This window comes from Phacochoerus africanus, chromosome 3 (genome assembly GCF_016906955.1).
Source record: "Phacochoerus africanus isolate WHEZ1 chromosome 3, ROS_Pafr_v1, whole genome shotgun sequence".
NCBI classification, from domain to species: domain Eukaryota; kingdom Metazoa; phylum Chordata; class Mammalia; order Artiodactyla; family Suidae; genus Phacochoerus; species Phacochoerus africanus.
The window spans coordinates 105,109,941-105,124,244 of record NC_062546.1 but is presented as its reverse complement, the minus strand read 5'-3'; positions in this window follow the sequence as shown (position 1 = coordinate 105,124,244).

Below are 14,304 nucleotides of genomic sequence, written 5' to 3'. Positions count from 1 at the left end.
CTAGAATTGTACAGGAGACATAATACTTCCCCAATAACTATGCATTAATTTATTTATTATTTAGAATTAACTATGCTATGGTATTGATAGAGCTTTTAACAAAATAATTTTTGTTTGTAACTGATACCTTCTGTATTAATAAGTCAGCCATGTAAAAAAGAATGGAATGAGACCATTTGCAGCGACATGGATGGACCTAGAGATTATCACTATTAAGTGAAGTAAGTCAGACAGAGAAAGACTAATATCATATGATCTCACTTATATATAGAATCTAAAATAGGATACAGATGAGCTTATTTACAAAACAGAAATATACTCACAAACAAATTTATGGTTACCAAAGAGGATAGGGAGGGGCGAGATTAATTAGGAGTTTGGGATTAACAGATAAACACTACTATATATAAAATAGATAACCAACAAGGACCTACTGTATAGACCTACTGTACAGCACAGAGAACTATACTCAATATCTTATAATAACCTATAGTGGAAAAGAATCTGAAAAAGATATATATATGTGTGTGTATATGTATATGTTTGTAACTGAATCACTTGGCCATACACCTGAAACTAATACAACATTGAAATTAACTAAACTTCAATTTTAAAAATGTTTTAAAAATGTAAACCACATAAAAGAATATAGTTTAGAGATAATATTTAACTGCTTAAAATTATTAATCATTTGCTGTAATAGTGAAAATGCTATATATTTCTGAGGTTTTAAGTCTGTTGTTATGGACTGGAACTCATTATGATTTAAAAATTTTATTTTAGTAGAGGTAGAAATTAAATATCAAAATGCAGTGAAAATATTTGCTCAGATTTAAATTGCAACACAAAAACGGAACAAAGAAACACTCTTAGGGGGATGTAATGCGTAGATTTCTTTTCACTCTGATGATGATGAATGGAGTGTGGTTGCCCAGGCCTCTAAAGTAGTCAGAACATCACGTGCGGTATCCTGAGATGGCAGGAAAAACAATTAAGAAGAAGTAATGTGCTCCCAAAGAGCTCAGCTCTGCTTTTGAAAGCAAGCTGGTGCGGGTGTCAGAGTTCCTGAGGAAATCCACTATGCAAGGCAGGCTCATGTGTAGTGCGGGAGAGGCCCATGGTACTGTTTGTCAGTTTATTCACAAGTTATTTGTGAATATTTCCTAACTCTACTTGATCCCATGAGACTAGGCTTCTATCGGCATTTGCCATACCATAGAAATTTTGTGACTACAAAATGAAGACTAGCTAGACCTGCAAATGTCACACATGATATAAAAAAGTCAATTATTTCAACATTTTAAAAGTTAAACCAAGACCCACCAGGGCTCCTCAACCAATGGTTTTCTGAATTAGTTATCTAGGATGTGGGGTGGCGGGGGGGGGGGGGGGGGGGGGGGGAGGGGTTTGTTGTTGTAGTTGTTTCGCCTTTTAATTCCTCTCTGGAATGTACTGCATGTCTTGTTTATACAGTCCTTCTTTTCCAGGAATGCACTGATGGAAAGCAGGCACTTAAGAAATGTTTGTTTTTCTATCATCTGACCTTTAGAACACAGAACAACAGAGATTGAAATCATAATAAAGTAGATATAATGGTATTGGTTTGTATACATGCCTATGAAGCCCTATATATATATACATTTACAAAATTCAGCACCCAAACGCACAGAGAATTATGAAGATCGTGTTTGATTTTAGAACCTCATAAGTTTAAATAAGTAATATTGAGTGATCCAGTCAGATCATCCTGAGAAGGAAACACAAAGGAATAGGATCCTGGTTACAGCATCTTGGATGTGGCCATAGGTCACCCAGCATGAGACCAGTATCCCAGGGTGGGACCTTGCATACCACAGTTCCCTGATAGCCTCAGAGCCAAGTGGAGCTCCAGGATTTCAATACATGTTTATTTAAAGAATTAAAATAGGTTTTCTTAAATGAAAAGTAAACAAAAAAGGATTCCCTGAGTTGGGGGTAGGTAAGTTGTCCCCTAGGACCAGGCTAAGTTGCAAATGAAGACAAGGAAAAGGGAGACTCTGGTGGAATGAGGTAGGGATGGGAGGGAAGGGAGTTCCCTTTCACATTTTGTTTCTTTTCATCTGATTTTCTTTACATCTTTCATGTCTCATTTCATCCTTAGTTCTTTTTTTTTTCCTACTTTCTTCTTTAAACACCCTTTGTCTGCTTCTTCTATTCTATCTCATTGCTTCTCTTCATTGATTTTTTTTTTCTGTCTTTATTCACCAGCACTATGGAGTCTATTCTCTTTAAGTTACTATTAATTACGGCTTGGTCCAATGTCTTCAAGCAAAGTGGCAATAAATTGTTTTTAATGGGCACCTTCTGTCACTTTTAACAGATTTCAGTAGAGATATATGAAAGCAGCAGGCAAGGTCTGCAGCCAATAGCATAAGGAAACATAAGTCTTTAGCCAGTTATGTAAAGAAGTGTTACTCTTCCTGGCATGAAGGAGCAATGGGAGAGGGTGAAGAGGTCTTACTTCTCAATCAGAACCTATTTCCAAAAACAACCCTGGTTGCATTTAGCACCATCATATGTGGAAACCTGTGGGGAAGGGACATTTGTTACAGATGCAATACTTTTTTTTTTTTTTTTGTCTTTTTGCTATTTCTTGGGCCACTCCCTCGGCATATGGAGGTTCCCAGGCTAGGGATCGAATCGGAGCTGTAGCCGCCGGCCTACGCCAGAGCCACAGCAACATGGGATCCAAACCGCATCTGCAACCTACACCAGCTCATGGCAACGCCGGATCGTTAACCCACTGAGCAAGGGCAGGGACCGAACCCGCAACCTCATGGTTTCTAGTCGGATTCGTTAACCACCACGCCACGACGGGAACTCCAGATGCAATACTTTAGCAGTGGCAGAACTGTAGAAATTGCACAATGCTTCTCTAAAATGTAACCAAAATCAGGACAGCATTGTAGATGAAATAATCTCTCTCCCAAGTGAAATGCTGAAAATAATAACACTGAACAAAATCAATAATATTAATTTATAAATCCTCACAAACTTAAATGTTTAAGTTCTCATACTATGGAATTAATTTAAGTAATGTTTAAAGTGACAATCTGAAAGTTATTACAAATAAAATTCTGTGCCGCTTTCCAAAATTCCATAAGAAAAGCATAGGTGAAATCTCAGTTTGATAACAAATTATGAGGAAAAAGTCTTGGGAGACTTAAATGATCCAATTGCTTGCTTCAATTAAAAAAAAAAAATACCCAGGAAGAATGACACTTGTATACTCTCAAACTGTCATACACTTTCTGGCATGTCATATGTTCTTATTGTACCTTAAAACAGACATTTGTAACCTAGGTTGTTTGGAGGAAAGAACTTAATTTCTTCAAAAGATGTGGTAAGGTTTTCCTATAATGAACGGTTGAAGAAACAGAATATTTAGGGCTATAGAATAGAGTTTGGGGGATATGACAGCTGTCTAGATATTTTAAGAATTGCCATGTGAACAGCAGAATGGATTTAATCCAAACTTTTCTTGAGGGTAGAACTTGCAACAATTAAGTCAAAAGGAAAAGGTTTTGCTAAATATATATTAAAAACTCCTACCTTATAATTATAGTTGTCCAGCAGAGCAGAATTGGCTGACTCAGAAGACAATTTCCTATCAGAGTAGAACTTAAACTTTGGGAAAATAATTTCCTCCAAATTTAAGAAAGTTCTACCTAACAATTATAATTTTCAGCAATACAATTTGCTAACTCAAAAAGGCAATGAGTTCCATAGTTACCAAGTATCTGCAGAGGGAAGACCCTATTTAGGGATGTTTCTACCTTCACATGGCAGTAATTACAGAACACCTAAGGTCTCCTTGAATATTAAATTTCAATGATTTTATATTTTGTAATCATTGAATAAATTTTTATATTATCTATTTTTTAAAAACATTGATATTACATAATTCAATTTAAATTTTCTTTTTTATTGAAGGACAGTTGATTTACAAATTCTGATTCAGGTGTAAAGCAAAGTGATTCAGTTATACATGTATACATATATATGTTCTTTTTCAGAGCATTTTCATTATAGGTTATTATAAGATATTGAATATAGTTCCCTGTGCTATGCAATAGGTCCTTGTTGTTTATCTCTTTTATATATAGCAGTGTGTATCTGTTACTCACATATTCCCAATGTATCTGTCCACCACCAAATTTTGCAATATGCTTCAAACCTTAGGCACAGTGTATTGTCTCAAATAACTTTAATAAATAATTAAAACTTTCTTCACTAGCAACTAGTGAATTGCCAAAACATTACATATCCCTTGTATCAATCAGGATAATCAAAGCAGTGATGGAGTAACCAAAGCCCTCCAATCACAGCAGCTTTAGAGAATAAAGTTGATTGCTTGCCCTTACTACATGTCCACCACAAGTTGTCTGGCTCTAATCTCCATGTCTTCCTGGACCCAAGGGGGCAGAGGGACCACTTTTGCAACATTGCTGGTTATCAAGGTGGAAGAAGAAATGGTGGCAACTCACAAATACTGTTTGAGCTTCCACCCGGGGCGGGGGGGCACGGGGGGGGGGGGGCGATACATCACATCTGCTCGGATTCCATTAGGTAAAGGAGGATGAATAATTAGGCATTTTAACACTGGATGGGAGGATTCTCAATTACACTTCTTCTCTGTTGCTCCTTTGCTTAATGTGAGGACTACTCCCCAGCAAGAGAAGGCCAATGTATAGATGCCTCTAGGAAACACAGTCTCCTTGTAATAATTTCTGTAAATTTTTAACAAAAAAAACAAAACAAACCTGCGCAACACGCTTATGACACTCATGCAAACTATACCTAAAACTTGAACTTGGCATACTGTAGCTCATTTTCTTTCAGTGTATTCAGTTATTCATTTGGTGGTATTTGGTGATGAGAAAGAAACTTTTTCCTGAGAAATCGGAGGCTTATATACTAATTTCATACTATTATATATAAATCTTAGAAAGATTATGTTTCATCTGCCTCAAAAGTAGAACAGATCACACACACACAAACACATGAACACACACATTTTCAACCATACCCAGTAAAAGCCTCACTAGTCACTGCTTCAGGAACTAAGAAGTTAAATCAATTTTCATAGGGCACAATGTTTCTAACCCCCTTTTATTACTGTGCTTTTCTCTCTGAAATTCGAAAATAAATGTTTAAATCTTCATCAAGAATATTTATCTTTATTTCACCAAAATTACATTTTTGTGGGCAAAAGACAAGATGACATAGCTGTGTGGTTCTCTCCTGTGACAACAGTGAAAAATTTTTGACACACTGAGATTTTTTTGATCACTCACCTTAAAAAGAAGTTGGCCATCATAGGTCAAATTTTAATTCTTTCAAAATCATTTCCCACATGCCTCCAACCCATGCATATCCCCCTGCTCATTTCCTCTCTCATGTGTTCTTTTCACTCCCTCCTGCTTGCCTAGAAAAGGGTTCCCTCTTATTTTAGTAATCTTTCATTTTAAAAGGAACTGCCTTCATCCTTGTCCTGACAGATTCTCACAAAGCTATGCCTTGATAAGAAGCAGGTTGGATAGTTTCAATATTTAACAAATCTGTGTGGAGTGTCTCTGTATGTCCAGATGAAGACCATGTACAGGGATTTAGTGGTGAGCAAGCCCCGGCCCCTGACCTCAGAGAAATCATAGTCTACAGGAAAGACTGAAAACCACACAGGAGATCATAACAGAGTCACTCATGAATGTAAGCATATCCTATCTTCATTAATTCCTTTCCCTCAAGTATTTAAACACACTTAGTCCTGAATGGAAAACCATTTTAGAAACCATCCCCAATTGCTTGTCTCAGCACTCACCCTGACTGACCCACCTATGATTCTCAGTGGAGGCTTGTTACAAATGTACAGGTCTTTTCTATATATCCTTGGGGTCTTTCCAAGGAAATTCAGATCTGTAATTCCAGAATGGATTTCTAGGAATCTTCAGTTTTCCAAAGCTCCTGAGTTATTTTTTCTACACAAACAAGTTTTCTAACTTCTGCATGGGAGCAAATAACAAGATTGCCTTTACTCAAATTGAAAAAAAAAAAAAAAATATATAGACAAAGAAGAAAACAGGCCAAGAAGAATATTTTAATGAAATTCATAAGAGCAGATCAGTATATTCCTACAAAGTGAAATATCAAAAGCAATATAGGTCTAATTTTTAAAAGAGAAATTCTATGAGTAATTGTGGGTATGGATAAAATATTAGATTTTTAACATGAAATAGTAAAAATGGAACAACATATTGTAGCAACATGAGTAACAGATTAGGAAGATATAGTAAAAGAGCTAAACTACTGACACCAATCAATTATTAACAAACTAACACCAAATGGGTTAACGGTTTACCTAATTTTGGAAGATTACAAAGTCAGTAAAATTAAATATATGTGAACAATAACTGATATAAAACCAAAAGAAATGGGAAATTATTAAAGGACAATTTACTTTGCCTCAGAGTAAGGAAGGAAAGTACCCTGAATAAAATTGACAAAAATGGAGAAATAAGAAAAACAAGAAGTAATCAACTTTGAGAAGGAGGCATTGGGGAGAGCTAAAAAGATTATAAAATGAAGTTAAGGAAGTGACAAATAAATCAATATACATCAGTGACAAGCAAGGAAAGGGAGATGGTGCAAGAGTTTAAAATACATGCTAAGGCATTGTTCAAGCACCAGAGGAATGGATATGAAAATTTATGAAGCAAAAAGCCAGAATATATATCTCATACATAACCACATAGCTAAGTGCCCTGGCTTATTCTCAAAGCGGAGATGGGAATTCAACTCGCAAAGTGAGGTTTGGGAGTGGATCATTTACATTCCACTGGATGTCCAGATCCCAAGCCCTGGGAATTGATCATCCATCCCCAAAGAAAGGAATTGCAAAGAGTAGATACAAACAAGCTGATGATGCAGAAGTAGAAGGCATCAGGCAAAGAAGAAAGACAACAAAAGGCAGCAACTCATAAATAAACTAGTAAGCAGGGCGATTCTGTACAATCCCAATAAATCTGTAAAGCCTTGGAGTTAATGTCTAGGATGAAATCAGCAGAGCTATCTGATATCACATAAGGCCATTCCATGAGAAAAAAATATGAATTTCTTTTTTTCATTTTTCTCTCTTCCTTTTTTAAAGTTTAATTGAAGTATAGTCGATTTACAAGGTGGTGGTAATTTCTGCTGTACAAAAGTGATTCCGTTCCACATGTACACGCACCCATTTTCTTTCAGATTCTTTTCCCACATAGATTATCACAGACTACTGGGTAGAGTTCCCTGTGCTAGACAGCAAGTCCCCGTTGGCCCATCATTCCATCTACCACAGTTGCATATGCCAACCCCAAACAAAAATGTGAGTCTTAATTCATCAGAAATCAGTGACACGGTTGAAGTAAAAAGAAAAAAAAATGCATTGCATAATTTATAAAATTCAAAGGGGCCAAGTCACTTAGAGGTCAGCAAAAAATACAATTGCCATTTTGGCCTGCTTCTTGAAATAGAACATAATCTTTGAGAACATATCAAATGCTCTCCAAGTCGAAGGACACAGATGAACATTGCAAGCAAGTTTGAGAATTAAGTCTCGGTCTGGAAAATTATGGACAGTTTGGGTCACCTCATTAGGGCATCGGTCACAGTCCATTGCGTGACATCTGACACTAACTGTTTTAAACACAGGCCTGCTTCTTCTATTATTAATTTTACCTGAGGGCAAATGCCAAGAGAACTTACTTTAGCCGCTGCCTCCTGCTGCCATTTCAACTGTCAGGAACAGCAGGAGTCAAAAATGAAAGCACCACCTTCAAGGAAGGCTGTGCCACTGTGTCATTTTTAAAACTGACAGCTTTGTGCAGTCCCAAATCTTAAGGAAAGGGATTGTTGCCATTTCGACAAAGGAAGACATTCACACACCTTCACAGGCAAGAGTCATTTTAAAATAGCAAGTGGAAACAGATTTGCAAGTCGCAAGTGGGAAGGAACTTCTTTACCCCCAAAGACTGTAAGCTATAGTGGGACTGAGAATAGCTTAGAATTTGCTCTCATTCCAAAAAAAAAAAAAAAAAAGAAAAATGGATTTTTCTGTCTGACCTTCAGTATAATAAGTCTAATTTACAATGTGAGAGAGCACACAATAAGCCAAGGTGATAAAGCAGTGCCAAGATTCACTTAATTTAAGAAAAAAAAAAAGAGAGAAATTATATCAGCTTTGTATTTTGTTGAAAAGATAATTAAGAAAAAAGAGCTCTGAAGGACCCAAGAGACTAAAAGGAATAGGTGGACAGGTGTTTCTAGGCTAATTGTTAAAATTCAGGAAAGTTTTTTAAAAAGAAAATTTATTTTCCAACATCAAAATTCAGTGATAAGAAAGCAGAATTTTTGCCATACAGAGGCAAGGTTTGGGGATAAGTCTACTAATTGAAAAGAAAAATGATACAGATAGACATTCTGTTTTTCCCTTCAGATAACTGTTGTCATGCAATACAGGTATTGAAAGAGGCACACATTACTATAATTACTGACTTTATTTTATAATAAAAGAGACACTGAGTTCAGTTCTGGACTCCTTAAATGAGAATGGACAGGATTTTGATACACAAGACAACTTTGCTAAGAACTCTGGGTATGTGTATCACTGCTTGGCTTTGGACTTGGGCAACACAAAAGGGTGAAGACATAGGGACACACAAGGTGGAGAGAACAGCTTACTCAAATATCTGCCTCTGCTTTATTCCATTCCCTAAGAACATGTAGACACACGCCCATATCAGAACTACACACCAGGAGTGCAGACATGGGCCAAAAATACAGTATTCTCCAGTAAAATTGCAGGTCAACCCAGTTTAATTAGGTACTATGGCAAAACAGTGACATTAGCCTCATCACCTCTCCCAGATTTAATATGGTTTCAGATTATCAGGGGAAAATCACATGCAGCAACTGTTACAAAAAATCAAAATACCTAAAGGAAGGGGAGACAGCCTCTTTTACCAAAAAAGTGGACTCTAATCTGAACCTTGAGCTATAAGTACAACAATATCCCACAGAGTACTGCAACAATTTACCCTCAGAGCATCGGTCAGCTGGGGAGAGGGGGCTGGTTCCTTCTATGCAGTTGGTGTTAGGATCTGCTTCGAGAGGGTGAGTTGGCATCGCTGGGTAATTCCAGGAGCAGTCTGTGATGGTCAGAGCAGTACCTGGGGTTGTCTGGGGGAGTTTCCTGGGCCTTCTTCTTCTACCAGCTTCTTCTCCGACCTGAGGAACTTCTAACCACCTTCCCTCAGAGCAGCCAAGCAATTCAGGATTTAAATGTTATTTTTCTGTCACTGCATGAGGATATAGGTTTCCATTTTCGATGCCTGTGGGTCGCCTAATTTCTGGCTATTTAATTCATGCAATTATAACCCCTCATCTGACGCCAGCTGCTTTAAAATTGTTGATCAGACCTTGAGAACTAAATGAACTCTCCTTTACCAAAATGCTTTGAAGGCAGACCAGTAAACCTGAAAAGATTTGTGGCCTTTTGGGTGAGAAATATCAAAAACAGGTCTTTCAAAATCTAGCATTAACTAATAGAATAACTGAAAAAAATAAACTAATACCTTTCATCCTAACTGAAGACGAGCCAGATCTCAAAAAAATGGGAGGAGTTCCCTGGTGTCCTATCAGACAAGGACTCCCCCACTGTCACTGCTATGGCGTGGGTTGGATCCTTGGTCTGGGGAACTTCTATATGGCACTGGGCACAGCCAAAATAATAATAATAATTAAAAATAAATAAATAAGTACAGAAGTAGATAAAATTAGATCTTGGTTATTTATTTATTTTTTAATGGGAAAAGTAAGCTCTATTAAGTACTTGGTCCATAAGCACGCAATAGATGGTTACTTCACCTAACCTGCCTTCACTTAAAGTAGCTGATAGGAAGAAACAAAATAAATTAGACTTAAGGTGAATGAAACTCTTCACATGGGACATTGCTACAAAAATTCCCTAGCAGCAGAGGTTGATTAATGTTCATATTTGAATTCATTTTTGTATAAGGCACCTGGGTGAGGGAATCAGGTATATTATATAGTATCTCCATTGCTCTTGTTCATGGGAGACTGAAGTAAATCAAACTGATGAAGATCTGGCTCCCCAGTGCACACCTGACCCCCCACGTTTCAGGCTGCCTCCAACCCTGTACCACGTGCTGGCTGTTGCCAGAGTAATAAAAGGATTAGAATTCCCCTGTGTATCATGTCTGTCTCAGATCCAATGTCCTCTCCTCCCTTTCTACTCCCAGGCTTTGTGGACCTCCCCTCCCAGACCTACACACTGATGGTAGGCTTGAGCTTTGGAGAAATGCGGTCGCTTTGACCTTGGACTGCTTTTGACCTCTGACTTCCTGATCTACCCTCTTTCCCACCAGCCCCATCCTGCTCTCACAGTCTGGGTTTCCAGGTCAGTTGCCCCTGGGGGATAGGTCTGACAGCTCCAGGCAATGCTCATTGTAGGGTAATGATTTAACACTTGGGGTGGGTGTATTTGTGTCATTATTCCTAAAAGATTTAAATATACTTTATGCACGGTCTCTGGTTAGGTTTTACAATGAGGGCAACTTGTTCAATATGCTTTATGTGCCTCCCATTGACAAGTCGCAATCAATTCTCTGTTCTCTTTAAGCTTGCTGCTACCCCGACCCTCATCTTTGGTGCTTCTGAAAAATAAAAGGTATTCCTTACACACTTTTTCATTCCTACTGTAAATGTACCAGATCACTCCTTTACTTCCTTCTATTCTTCTGTAAAGAAAAATAGAGTATAGCTTTCTTTTTTGGGGGGAGGTGGGGCCACACTTATGGCATGTGAAAATTCCTAGGCCAGGGATCAAACCCATGCCACAGCAGCAATCAAAGCCACAGCAGTGACAATGCTGGGTCCTTAACACACTGAGCCACAAGGGAATTCCACAATATCTCTTTCTATTCTTTTTCTAATCTTTCTTTTCAGATGACCTAGAATGTGTTACAAATAAAAAAATTTTCAGTGTTTCTAAACCCTCCACTCTTCTAAAATTGCATTATTCATGGTCACCAACAGCATTTTAATTGTTCTTTTTATTCTTTATTCACTGCATTTCATGCCAAGCTATGAAAGTAGAACAAACCCAAGGAGTGAAATAGGTACCCCAGGACTAGATAAAAAAGCAAAATTTTAAGGAACCCAGAGACTAGACAATGTCAATTTCAAAGACAATCAGTCCTGAGGGTCAGACAAACCAGTCCAGCAAAAACTGTACGTAAGTAGCATATTCATTCATCAAGTGGGCGCCAAAGTCAAAAAACACATTGTGGTCAGAAAACAATGGTGACTGAGTCCAAGAAATACTAGATGGCAAAGCAGATACAGAGTTAAGAATGTGGTTCTGGCATCTGAGGGTCAGCTAGCAGAAAAATACAAGATTTACAGCCTGAACAAAGGTGCTTCCTAGTGTCTTTTAGCAAGAGCAGGAACCCTTGTCTGAGCCTACTAGTGGGGCCAGGAGTGAAATAATGGCACATCCCATCCTGACACCACCACGGAAGCTGCTAAAGACCTTGATCCATCAATTCTATCTTCACCTTTCTCTCCTTTTTACTAAGACATCATACTTTCCCTCCAGCCTCTTTCATTCTTCAATCTCCCTTTTCTTTGAATTTTTTTTTCCTTTTCTGAACACTAAATTTAGATCACAGCTGAATTCTCTCGGTAGATATAGATATAAATTTAGATATAAATATAGGTCAGAGCATATACAGAGTTAGGCATGTTGGTCCACAGTTAGTTAAAAGCCAGTATACGTAAGTGAATATATACATATTCACATAAATAGATAGATGTAGGTATATGTGCATATGTATGTAGAGATATATGATATGTATAAAATGTATATTTGTAGATGCATGTATGTTATATAAACACACACAACCCATATGTGTAAATTGCGTGTGGGTGTGTGGGTCCATATTCTCACATTAGAATATCTTATCTACTCATTGCTGAAGCCATGACATATTAAAGTAGATAAACTGATAATTTGATAGGAGAAATTTGCCACAATCTTACCACGAAGGCACAGACATACATCACAGCAACTGACCACATAGATCCGATTTTGATCACCTATGTTACCTTAAATGCAACAGATCTGATACTAAACTATCATCTTCAAAATTAACTTAGTTAAGTCTAAAAACAAAAAAAAAGGTGGAAGAGAACTATTTATTGAATCCTAGAACTGAAAATCTCACCAGGCACAGTTGCAAATAGATGCACAAGTGATGTCCTCTGCACATTCATCTTTCCTCCACTTGACTATGTTTTCTTCTATGATGATGCTTTTTTCCATCAGGCTCTTACGTCATCCTGATATTTAGATTCTCTGCTGTTACATCCTGCCAGTAGGAAGGGAAGTTTTCTTTCCCAGTGGATCCAATTAAAGACCAGGAATTCAATTCCATTTTCCTATTTTGTGTTCAGTCTAGCCCCCAAATAATTGTTGTGTCCCAAGGTATGGAATATTGACTATCCAGGCCTGGGCACATAGAAGCTGGAAAGATGAACACAGATTATGCACAGTAGAGAGTTGTTTCCCCAAAGGAAAGTGAAATGCTGATTCTAGAATTGAGAAATGAATATTGGGCAATGAAATGAGATTTCTAAGATGGTTTGCTTTTTTACTATCTATGGAATCATACAGCCATTTTTCTTGACTACCTTTTCTAAAATAGTCCCCCTTTTAATAGCTTATTTTAATTCATTTCCTTTGTATAACTTATAATATTTATAATTTTTGAAATTACTTTTCACTTGTTTATTATCTATCCAACACACTAATTGAGGGCAGCTTATTTTGTCCAACACAGCTGCATAAGGGCAAGAATTTTGTTGTTGTTTTTTAAATCTCAGCACAATCTCTGGTACATTTTTTAAAACGCAATAAATATTTTTAAAATGAAAGAATTGCACACAATGTATCACAAAGTATCACAAATTACACACAAAGTATCTAGAGATACTTTTTAAAATGTTAATAGCTATTAGTGTGATGAACTTTGGGGTAATTTTTTTTTTCTTTTCCCTGTTTTCAAAATGTTTGAGCACTTTGGAATATCTAGAGTTTTCTTTTTATTTGTTTTCTTTTCATAAACAATATCATGGTTTACCCACTCTCACCAATTTTATTCAACATAATGTTGGAAATCCTAGCCAAAAGCAATCAGACAAACAAAAGAATAAAAGGGATCCAGATTGGAAGAGAAAACATAAAATTGTCTCTGTATGCAGATGACATGATACTATACATAGAAAACCCTAAGGACTCCACATAAAAACTACTCAAACTGATCAACGAATTCAGCATACTATCCAGATTGGAAGAGAAGAGGTAAAATTGTCACTGTATGCAGATGACATAGAAAACCCTAAGGACTCCACACAAAAACTACTCAAACTGATCAGTGAATTCAGCATAGTATCAGGATACAAGATTAAAATTAAATACCTAGGAATAAACCTGATCAAGGAGGTGAAAGACTTACTATATGCTGAGAACTATAAAACATTAATCGAGGAAATTAAAGAGGATTCAAAGAAATGGAACGATATTCCATGTTTCTGGGTTGGAAGAATTAATATCATAAAAATGTCCATTCTACCCAAAGAAACAGCACGGGTCTCATGAAGAAATGGGAAAAGCATAGGCTTTGGCCTAAGGGAAACACGGCTTGACTTATGCATCCCTGAGCAAAGCACCGGACTTGACACCTATGAGTGGTTAGCACTGGGAATCTATGACCTGTGGAGAGTTGTATGGTTGTCGTGCTCAACAGTCATCCTCAGACACTGTTCACATTTTACCAGTTTCACATCTCTTAAAAATTTACCTTCTTAATGTGTCTTCAAGTAATTCTCTCCTTTCACATTTATATGAAACCCTTACCTTATCCTGTCTTAATTGCCTCAATAAATCCATTCATTAGGCTACCATACTTGGCTGCACATATGAGGCTATATACTATACTTAACCCCGTACCAAGACTTTCATATTGTGAAATGGATCATAATTTCTTTATCTAGAACAACAGTGAACCATTAGAGAAGAAGACATGAGCCTGAAATGACCATTATCAGTTGATGTCAGATGCTTACAGAGACCAGCAAGTGGAATCAATTTTTTTTTCACAAATAAGACAATGCAAATTTCATCATTTTTCTGGAAGTTTGATCTCA